This window comes from Eufriesea mexicana, unplaced genomic scaffold (assembly GCF_001483705.2).
Source record: "Eufriesea mexicana isolate 0111107269 unplaced genomic scaffold, ASM148370v2 scaffold474474847, whole genome shotgun sequence".
Classification (NCBI taxonomy): Eukaryota; Metazoa; Arthropoda; class Insecta; order Hymenoptera; family Apidae; genus Eufriesea; species Eufriesea mexicana.
In genome coordinates this window covers 102,546-111,194 of record NW_016907894.1, presented here as the reverse complement: position 1 = coordinate 111,194, position 8,649 = coordinate 102,546, and the positions used below count along the sequence as shown (strand labels likewise).

Here is an 8,649-nt window from a genome sequence, read left to right as displayed (position 1 = left end):
ACCTACGTATACTATACTTGGATACATACTATAGTTTGATACTCCCAGTCTTAAAAACATATAAATAACACTTAATAATTATAAATAATATATATATAAAATGATAAATAATTAAATAACATTGTTATTTATTATAATAATTATAAATATCATTTATGAATAACAACAAATTAATTGCATGAATTTGGAACTTCCTGTATAAATTGAATTTCAAATTGTGCATATTATTAATTAGCTCGAATTATCTATAAATTCGTTTAAATTAATTTCACAATGCTAATATTAAAAATTGCTGAAATACAAAAATGGCACCTTCTACGTCCTCCATTCATTATTATTAAAGTCCCAATACTGTGAAACATTCCAAATAACGAGAAACAATATAGAAACGAATGTTATACCAATTAACGCCGTTCCAAGCCGTCACTTTCAATTAATTAATGTTTACAAGTAACGTGACCATATATTTGCATCATGTGCCAAATATTCAACAGCCTGTTTGTTACAGTCGTTTGGCACTCGCTGATACGTTTTTGAAACGAACACCGTGCAAATATCTGCGAGAAAGCTTCCGTTCGAACGAAATGTAACTATAATAAATTATCGCAACACGGTTCAGATATACTAATCCCTCGCGCTGCCTGATCGTTCCGCTTCCGCTTTTCAGTTCTTGTCTCCTCGCGACCACGCTAACTTGCACTCGCTCAATCACCACACTCACGCCAACCAAATTTAATTACTTTTGGTAAGCAACGATTAAGTATAGAAACAAGCTAATTAACAGCGACACGACGGCCAATTCCAACCATTGTTCACGTTTCCATGCTACGTTCAGGTCGTACAACATGGTCACGAAATGGCGGCGACGCAAGATGGCTGAAGGACCAAGTGTAAATGTGGATAAAATTATCAGTAGTTCGATCAGCACACTCGTTAACTAATAAAATTGAATTACTTTTGGTAAGCAACGATTAAATATACAAACAAGCTAATTAACAGCGACACAACGACCAATTAGAACCATTGTTAACGTTTCTATGCTACGTTCAGGGCGTACAACATGATCACGAAATGGCCACGGAGGACTAACAGCTGTAGATAAAATTATCAATAGCTCGATTAACACACTCGTTAATTAATTACAATTCTTACATTGGTAAAAAAGAATTAAATATAGAAATAAATTAATTAACAGCGACACGATGACCAATTTCAATAACTGTTACCGTTTCTATGCTACCTTCAGAGCGTACAACATGGTCACAAGATGGCCGAAGTATAACTGTAATGATAACAATAACGTAAAGTTTTTCTAAATTGTAGATTATGCAATCCTTATAATTTTGCAAGAAATTGTAAATTTTCGAGTTCTTGAAATAAACTTTCTGCCACTTTGAAAAAATTTTCACAAATTTCGAACCGTAAAAAAATGGTGCAAATTGAAAAATTTATTTATTCATTTATTATCAACGTACAGTCATCAATAACTCGTGAAACCGCGAATAAAAGTAAACAAACGAGAAACGTGCAGAGAAACTCGAACGAAAAAATACACGCGAGAACGAAACGAAAATAAAAATATTCTCAAAACACGAAAAAAGTTTCAAGGAAAACCCATTGCTGCCTCTAAACGCGAAAGAACGTCCCATTGGACGAAGTGGGTATTAACGCGTCGCTGGCGAATCTTAATGTTAATGGAAGGCCGAGACGCGAAGCGGCGGCAAGGGGGGAGGAAGAAGCTGAAACACGAAGGCGCTCAGTTTCTAAATAAAGACGTTTAATGAAGTCTCGAGAGAAGAGGGACACAGAGCGAGGCGAAGGAACTTTCGATCTCGCGCTACGAGTGGAATAAATCGGAATTTAAAAGCGATGAAAGTTTCAGCCGGAAGCTCTTAAGCTTAGAATAACTAGCGAGCGTTTGAAATCGAATGGCTTCCGGGCGAATGAGAATCGTGCTCGACGCCTCGAGTGTTGTACATCATCGATTTCCTATGAAACGCGCGGGAACAAGGAGCCCACTTTCAGGACTGTGAAAAATATGTCCCGTGCCGGCATTGCATCTGTTTCTTTGCGACACACCGAAGGACCCTATCTTCCGGCTTCAAACGAGATTTCTCGTCTGCTCTGTCTTCGATTTTATTTTCCACCGACGCTCCGTGCAACGGGTGTCTGGGGTGTTCTAAAACTGACGTCCCGCTAGATGGATCTGAGACGGCTCTTAACGAAGAGTGGGGGCGCGAAAGAAAGAGAAGGAAGGGGGGAACGTTTCGTCCAATGACGGCTACAGTGGACACGTCGGTACGGCTAACCTACCGGGCCCGTGCCTTTTTGTAACATATATACGTTTAATGCGCGAGTAAATTACAACGATATATACGATGGAAAGAAACCGAAAGGATTGATTTTAGAAACGAGAGGAATAACACAAGATCGATTAACCCTCGGAGCACAATCCTTCGCTCAACAGTAACGGGGTCTCTCGGGACCCCACACTGATATTCCACTAATCATGCTCGAGTGCCCCCACTCTTGTTCCACTACTCCCACCACTCCCTGGCATAGCCGACCATAGATGAACGACGCAGTAAGCCGACACCGGGTCGGATTTGCATCTAACTTTTTGATGCAGCATATTATCTAACAATATTTATAATATACGAAGAGTTTGTTTAAAAAATGTAAAATTTTATAAACATATTTGTTATTTATGTGCTATGGGTATATACAACATTATTATGTTTTATTACAATTTCTTTACATGTGGCGGAAAAGAATTATTAGTGGAATCGGTAATGTTCGTAACTCTTCGGCTGATGTTCGGCACGCAATGGCCGGTTATATAATGGCCTCGAGTTTGCTTCTCAACCTCATTTGTCAATTTGACTTCGGCTCGGACAGATCGAAAGTTTGACGTGGGTCAGGAATGTGAATAGGCTGTACTGTGGTCATTAGTTGATATTATTTGCTGGTTAATAACCATTGTACAATTCGATTCTATCTATATTTTCTTATTCTATAAAATTTTGTATTCAACAATCAATTAATCAGCTGAATACTGATACGAGATACTTATTATTGAAATATTTTTATAATTGGATTTGTATTACTTAAAAATGTGTCAGGGTTGAACAAAAGGTTGAACAAAATATTAATTCGAGTAAAAAATAAAAAAATTACTTCCTCATTTATATACTGCAATAAATAAGCATTGCTTTCACGTTGCACTGATTTTGGTTAGCATATAGTTCAATATATAGTTATTATTATTGCGTACAATACAATGTCAAATTCCGATATCGTTCAATTCAAAAAGAAATAAATAAAATTTATCTATCTATCTGTTTATAAACCCACACTACGAATAACCTAACCTACATATCACCCATTACGTTTCACTAACCTAAAACACGGAATAAAAGGAAAACTAAACAATCGTTCAAGCCGTTCATTATTCCCGCGTGACGAAAAATCTAGACTCGCCAATCGTTTTTCAGGGGCTAGAGGGGAAGTTATTGGTCAGTTGGAAGGCAATTCGAGGGGAACAAGTGGCGTTGAAAAACCGCAGGATCGTTCTACTCTCTGGTTTCGATCGGTTGATTCTGGCGACCGAAGTCGCGAGAGAACACTAGCAGAGCGAGAAGGGAGATCGGGACGCGAGAAGGTGGAAGAGAAAGGGGGAAACGGCTTTCGGCGGGACGCCAAATATTTATCTCGCATCGACGAGATATCTCTTTGAGAACACATCGACCGTATTATCGCGACAAATCGCAATTTCGTCGGTTAACTTCCGCGCGAATAACCGACCGTCGAACGACGCATCAGCCTGCTTTTCGCCGCGTTATTGTACGCCTACCGTTTTGCACGTGCTTCATTACGAGATCAACTCGAACGCGTTGCGCGCGCAACACTCTCTGTGCCGAGTGGTGGGGAGGCTGTCGAATACACGACAAGGAGAACCTTCATAGCGAGAGGAGTGCGAGTGTGCAGTCAGATACTAAAAATATATTATATACTTTATGATATAATATATTTATTATTTCCGTATAATTTATTTGTATATAACAATGTTATTAACATAGATAAAATAGGAGGTAGCAGCCATGGGACAATTATTTAACAATTCAGCACTGTGCTCTACCTCCTGCATCAATTTCTAAGCAACCATAATACTTGTGCTTCTGTTTTTCACGTGCCACGGAAATACCTTCCGTTACATTCGACCATTAACCTCTTACAAGGGGCCAATATTCCGCACGGCTTTTCAGTTACACCTCCAATTTTCGTTGTAATTTTCGAAAATGACCGCGGTTATGGTAAGTATAATTTCAGGACAACGTGGCTCGTGCTACACAGTCTCCACTTTTTAATTGCATCCGGCCATGTCGACCGGTTCGTGACTCCTTGCCATGTCCGTTGCGTTCAAATTGAAGACCTTATCTCGCGAATTGGTTCAATTAGAATCCGCGGAAGGCAACGATCTTCCTGTCACGGACGCTATCATGGAAGCCTTTCTTAAGTACACGTCAATTCGGAGGTATCATGTGAATCTTGGTGAGGAATGCTAGGTATTCTTTTCTTGGTGAAGATTCTTGGGGGAGGGGGGGATATTATGGGGGTGAATTGTAATGAAAAGTGAATCCAGCATATCTTAACATGTTCTATGCATAGTATATTATATTCTAAATATTTTAAATATAATATATTCAATTGTGTATATATTATGTACAATATATTATATTAGCAGTATATCATATATAGGGATTCTTGAGAGGTATATTATAGAGGTGAGTTTTAGTGACAAGTGAATGTAGTATATCTTAATATGTTCCATGTATAGTATATTATATTTTAAATATTTCAGATATAATATATTGAATTGTGTGAATATTATATACAATATACTATATTAGTAGTATATCACATATAGGAATTCATGAGAGGTATATTGTAGAGGTGAGTTTTAGTGACAAGTGAATGTAGTATATCTTAATATGTTCCATGTATAGTATATTATATTTTAAATATTTTAGATATAATATATTGAATTGTGTGAATATTATATACAATATACTATATTAGTAATATATCACGTATAAAGATTCTTGAGAGGGATAATGTAGGGATGAGTTTTAATGACAAGTGAATATAATATATGTTAATGTTTCATATATAGTATATTATATTCTAAATATTTTAGATGTAATATATTGAATTGTGTGTATATTATGTACAATATACTATATTAGTATAGTAGTATACCACATATATGGTATTATTAATATATTACTTTACTAGTATGTTACATGTAGTATACAGTTTAATAAGTATTGAAAAATTTGGAAATCCACTTCAATGTAGTCTAGCAAATAACCATGACAGTTTCTAGCATTATTAGAAAAATTTACAATTTTACAATTGTAATACTTTATTAAATAATCTGCAATCCGGTTTCAAAATTTTGTTTAAGTCCTTCTTTTGTTGGAAATTTTAATGGTACATGTTAAATAATGAGCACCTAAAAATCCCTCTAGTTTTCAGGAAATAAAAAATGAGAACATTCCTATTTTTTTATTTTGATTCTTTTCATTTATGATATTATTTTTTGTGTTTTAAAATTGAAATATTGGTTTGACGCTAATATTAAGCAGTCAGTCTAAGTATAATGGAAAAATACGTAGAGTGGATGGAATAAATCGCGATTTGTTAGTGCTTTGGGTGGTGAAGATAATGGACGAAACCGGCATCTATGTATACTTTTTCATTTTATTCAACGTTGTTTTATTTATGTGCAGTGTCGTTCCAATTAATGAAAAAAATAATACCTGTAGGCTATAAGCTCGAATCGGATAACGGCAAAACATGCCCCAAAGTCCTTCAAATTTAAATATAAAATATAATGCATGAGCTTTGGATTGCTATTTCAAATCCTATATCAAAATTTTCCATCTACCTAACTCCTATTTTATTCTGATTTTTTTTTTGTTTTTGATCATTTCTGTTATAAAGTATAGCAATGTTATAACTATGACATTATATATAATATTTAGAGAGTAAAAGTGTAAGGACCACACTATTTTAGAAATAGTCTGTTTAGTATTCCAGAATATACTGTTTTCTCAACATTTTGCAATAATAAATTATAGTAAAAATGAATTATAAACAATAAATGATAGTCATTCTCATAAGCAATATGTTATTCACAAGCAAGAGTTTATGCAGTTTTTATGTAACCAGAAATATAAAAACAAGTGTAGTGACACAAAATTCAATGTAATCAAATTTGGGTATCTGGGTAACGAAGGCATTAAAAATTTGATTACACAGTTTGATAAAGCAGCTCTGAAATTGATTCAATTATTAGTACTAATCTTAATTTGAAATAATTGGAAGGAAAGAATTAAATGTCAGAATTTGAATAGCACCGTGTAAACTTTAACAAAGTTAGTAGAAGCAGAGATGATAATTATTCTGTTATTTATACTTTGTTAATTAATTACATATTAATTTTATATCCATTACAACTCAATAAACTTCTTTCATTTGGAATTTGATTTTGAAATATATTAAAGTTAAATGTTACAAGTAAATACACCAGTGCAATGTCAATGTAAAAGTAAATTTATTAATCCTATGACACTTCAACTCATTATATAGGATTAGATATTTAAAAAATGTTGCAATATATCATAGAAAATTTCTTAAGCAAGTGATTAAGAAGCAACGGTGAGAAAATTATGAAAATTATTATAATTAATTGTAACTAGTTAAAAACTCTGGATTATGAAAAGCATAGAAGCTTCAACCTGTACACAGAGAAAGGATATTCAGGATGAGCTTAAAGTAGAGAGTATGGATTTAAATAGCTGCATCACTTTCTTTTAAAAAAGAACAAAGAGAAGAAAGTAGCAAATGCAAAGAAATTACTTACTGTTCAGTAGAGCATAAAAAACCAGCATGAGCATGATAAATGAGAATTCTTTTTTGTCACTGACATTTCTTAAAGGTCAGGTGAAAAATTTTTAAAGAAAAGTTTGTACTTTCAAGTATATCTTTGTAAGTTGTAACGAATATATATTTTTACTGTGAAAGAATAATTATTTTATTTTGTGATTACGTACTGCATTCATTTTTATATGTTAGAATATTCTGATTCCATTTCATAAAGTTTTAGTATATCCGAATATGTAAAATATTATTTTATATTTATAATTTTATGCATAAGGTTTTACTTATGTATAATATATACATACATACACTCTTTGTCCTTTCTTTTTCCAATCTCCTATTTCTGTTATAAATTTCTGATTTCACAGCTGCATAGATCTTATAAATTTAAAAAAATACATTTTACTAGAGAATTTAAATAATGTAATTTAAACAATAAATTCATGTCAAACAGTGATAAATTATTATCTATTATTCAGTAGATGGCTGACTAAAGGCTTCAGTAGAAAATAAAGAAAAGAAATATTAGGGACATAAGAAAAAGATATTAGGGAAAATTTTAAATACGGTAGTTATTCAAATATTATTCACTATTAATTACCAAAATATCAATATTAAAAATACTAAAAATACTAAGCAAAGAAATTTTTATTTATTTAATAATAAAACGTTCTCATCCAGTTGATTTGATTGAAAATTGTTGATTTAATTAATAAATAAATTTTTGTCACCTAAATTTTCATTTAAAAATAATGCATCTCCACTTCGTTAAGCATTGCTTTATTTCGATGCAGGAAGTTTTAATCAATAACTATACCTGTGAATGCATGTAACCGATGCAGATAACGATGTCATATTCATAAAAAAACGTGGATGAATTCCGAACATATTTCATGAATGTAATGCCTGTTACCTTTAGCAGACATGTGAATTAATACACCCCCCATAAAGTTTTTATGTGCTCCTGTCGTACATGATTTCGATATATCGTGTAGGATCAAGTTTAGATAACGTTGAAATCATGATGATGGATATTAGTCTCGCAAATATGGGTAAACCGAGAAGATTAAATTTTATGTTGAGATATACGTTGGTATAAATTTTACTTGTACAGTACTTTAATATTATTTACAAAATTCGATGAAATAATAAGGGTTTTTTAAAAATAAATTTATGATATCTATTTTGGAATTTATTATATTTATGATATTTATTTTGGAACTATTTTGTAAGAGTAAATTGAAAAGGAAGTTTATGTTAATTAATTTAGAAAATGAATAAAAATATTAGTTAATGAAACGTGAATGACAATTCCATATTCTTATTAGGTTTCCACTTGTTTCACATATGATATATGATTTGTTTATGTGATAATAATAATTCTCTTCCAATATATTTGATTTCTTAAATTTTGTAAATATAAACTCGATATATAAATTATCAAAAATAATTTCAAACAAATTTTCTAATATTTTTAGAAATATAAATATAAATTATAAATGGATATTCTGATTTGGAATTGAAAAATACTAACAATAGCAACAATTCTCTTCCAATATATTTGATTTCTTAAATTTTGTAAATATAAACTCGATATATAAATTGTCAAAAATAATTTCAAAAAAATTTTCTAATATTTTTAGAAATATAAATATAAATTATAAATGGATATTCTGATTTGGAATTGAAAAATACTAACAATAG

General features: G+C 32.2%; 1 long non-coding RNA gene across 1 annotated transcript; it reads left to right on the top strand.

Moving 5' to 3' along the window:
• Positions 1-677: 677 nt before the first annotated feature.
• On the top strand, positions 678-1,088 carry LOC108555205 (uncharacterized). The gene is made up of 3 exons (XR_001890757.1): positions 678-745; positions 836-960; positions 1,051-1,088. It is a non-coding gene; the product is annotated as an uncharacterized LOC108555205 (long non-coding RNA).
• The last annotated feature ends 7,561 nt before the right edge of the window (positions 1,089-8,649 follow it).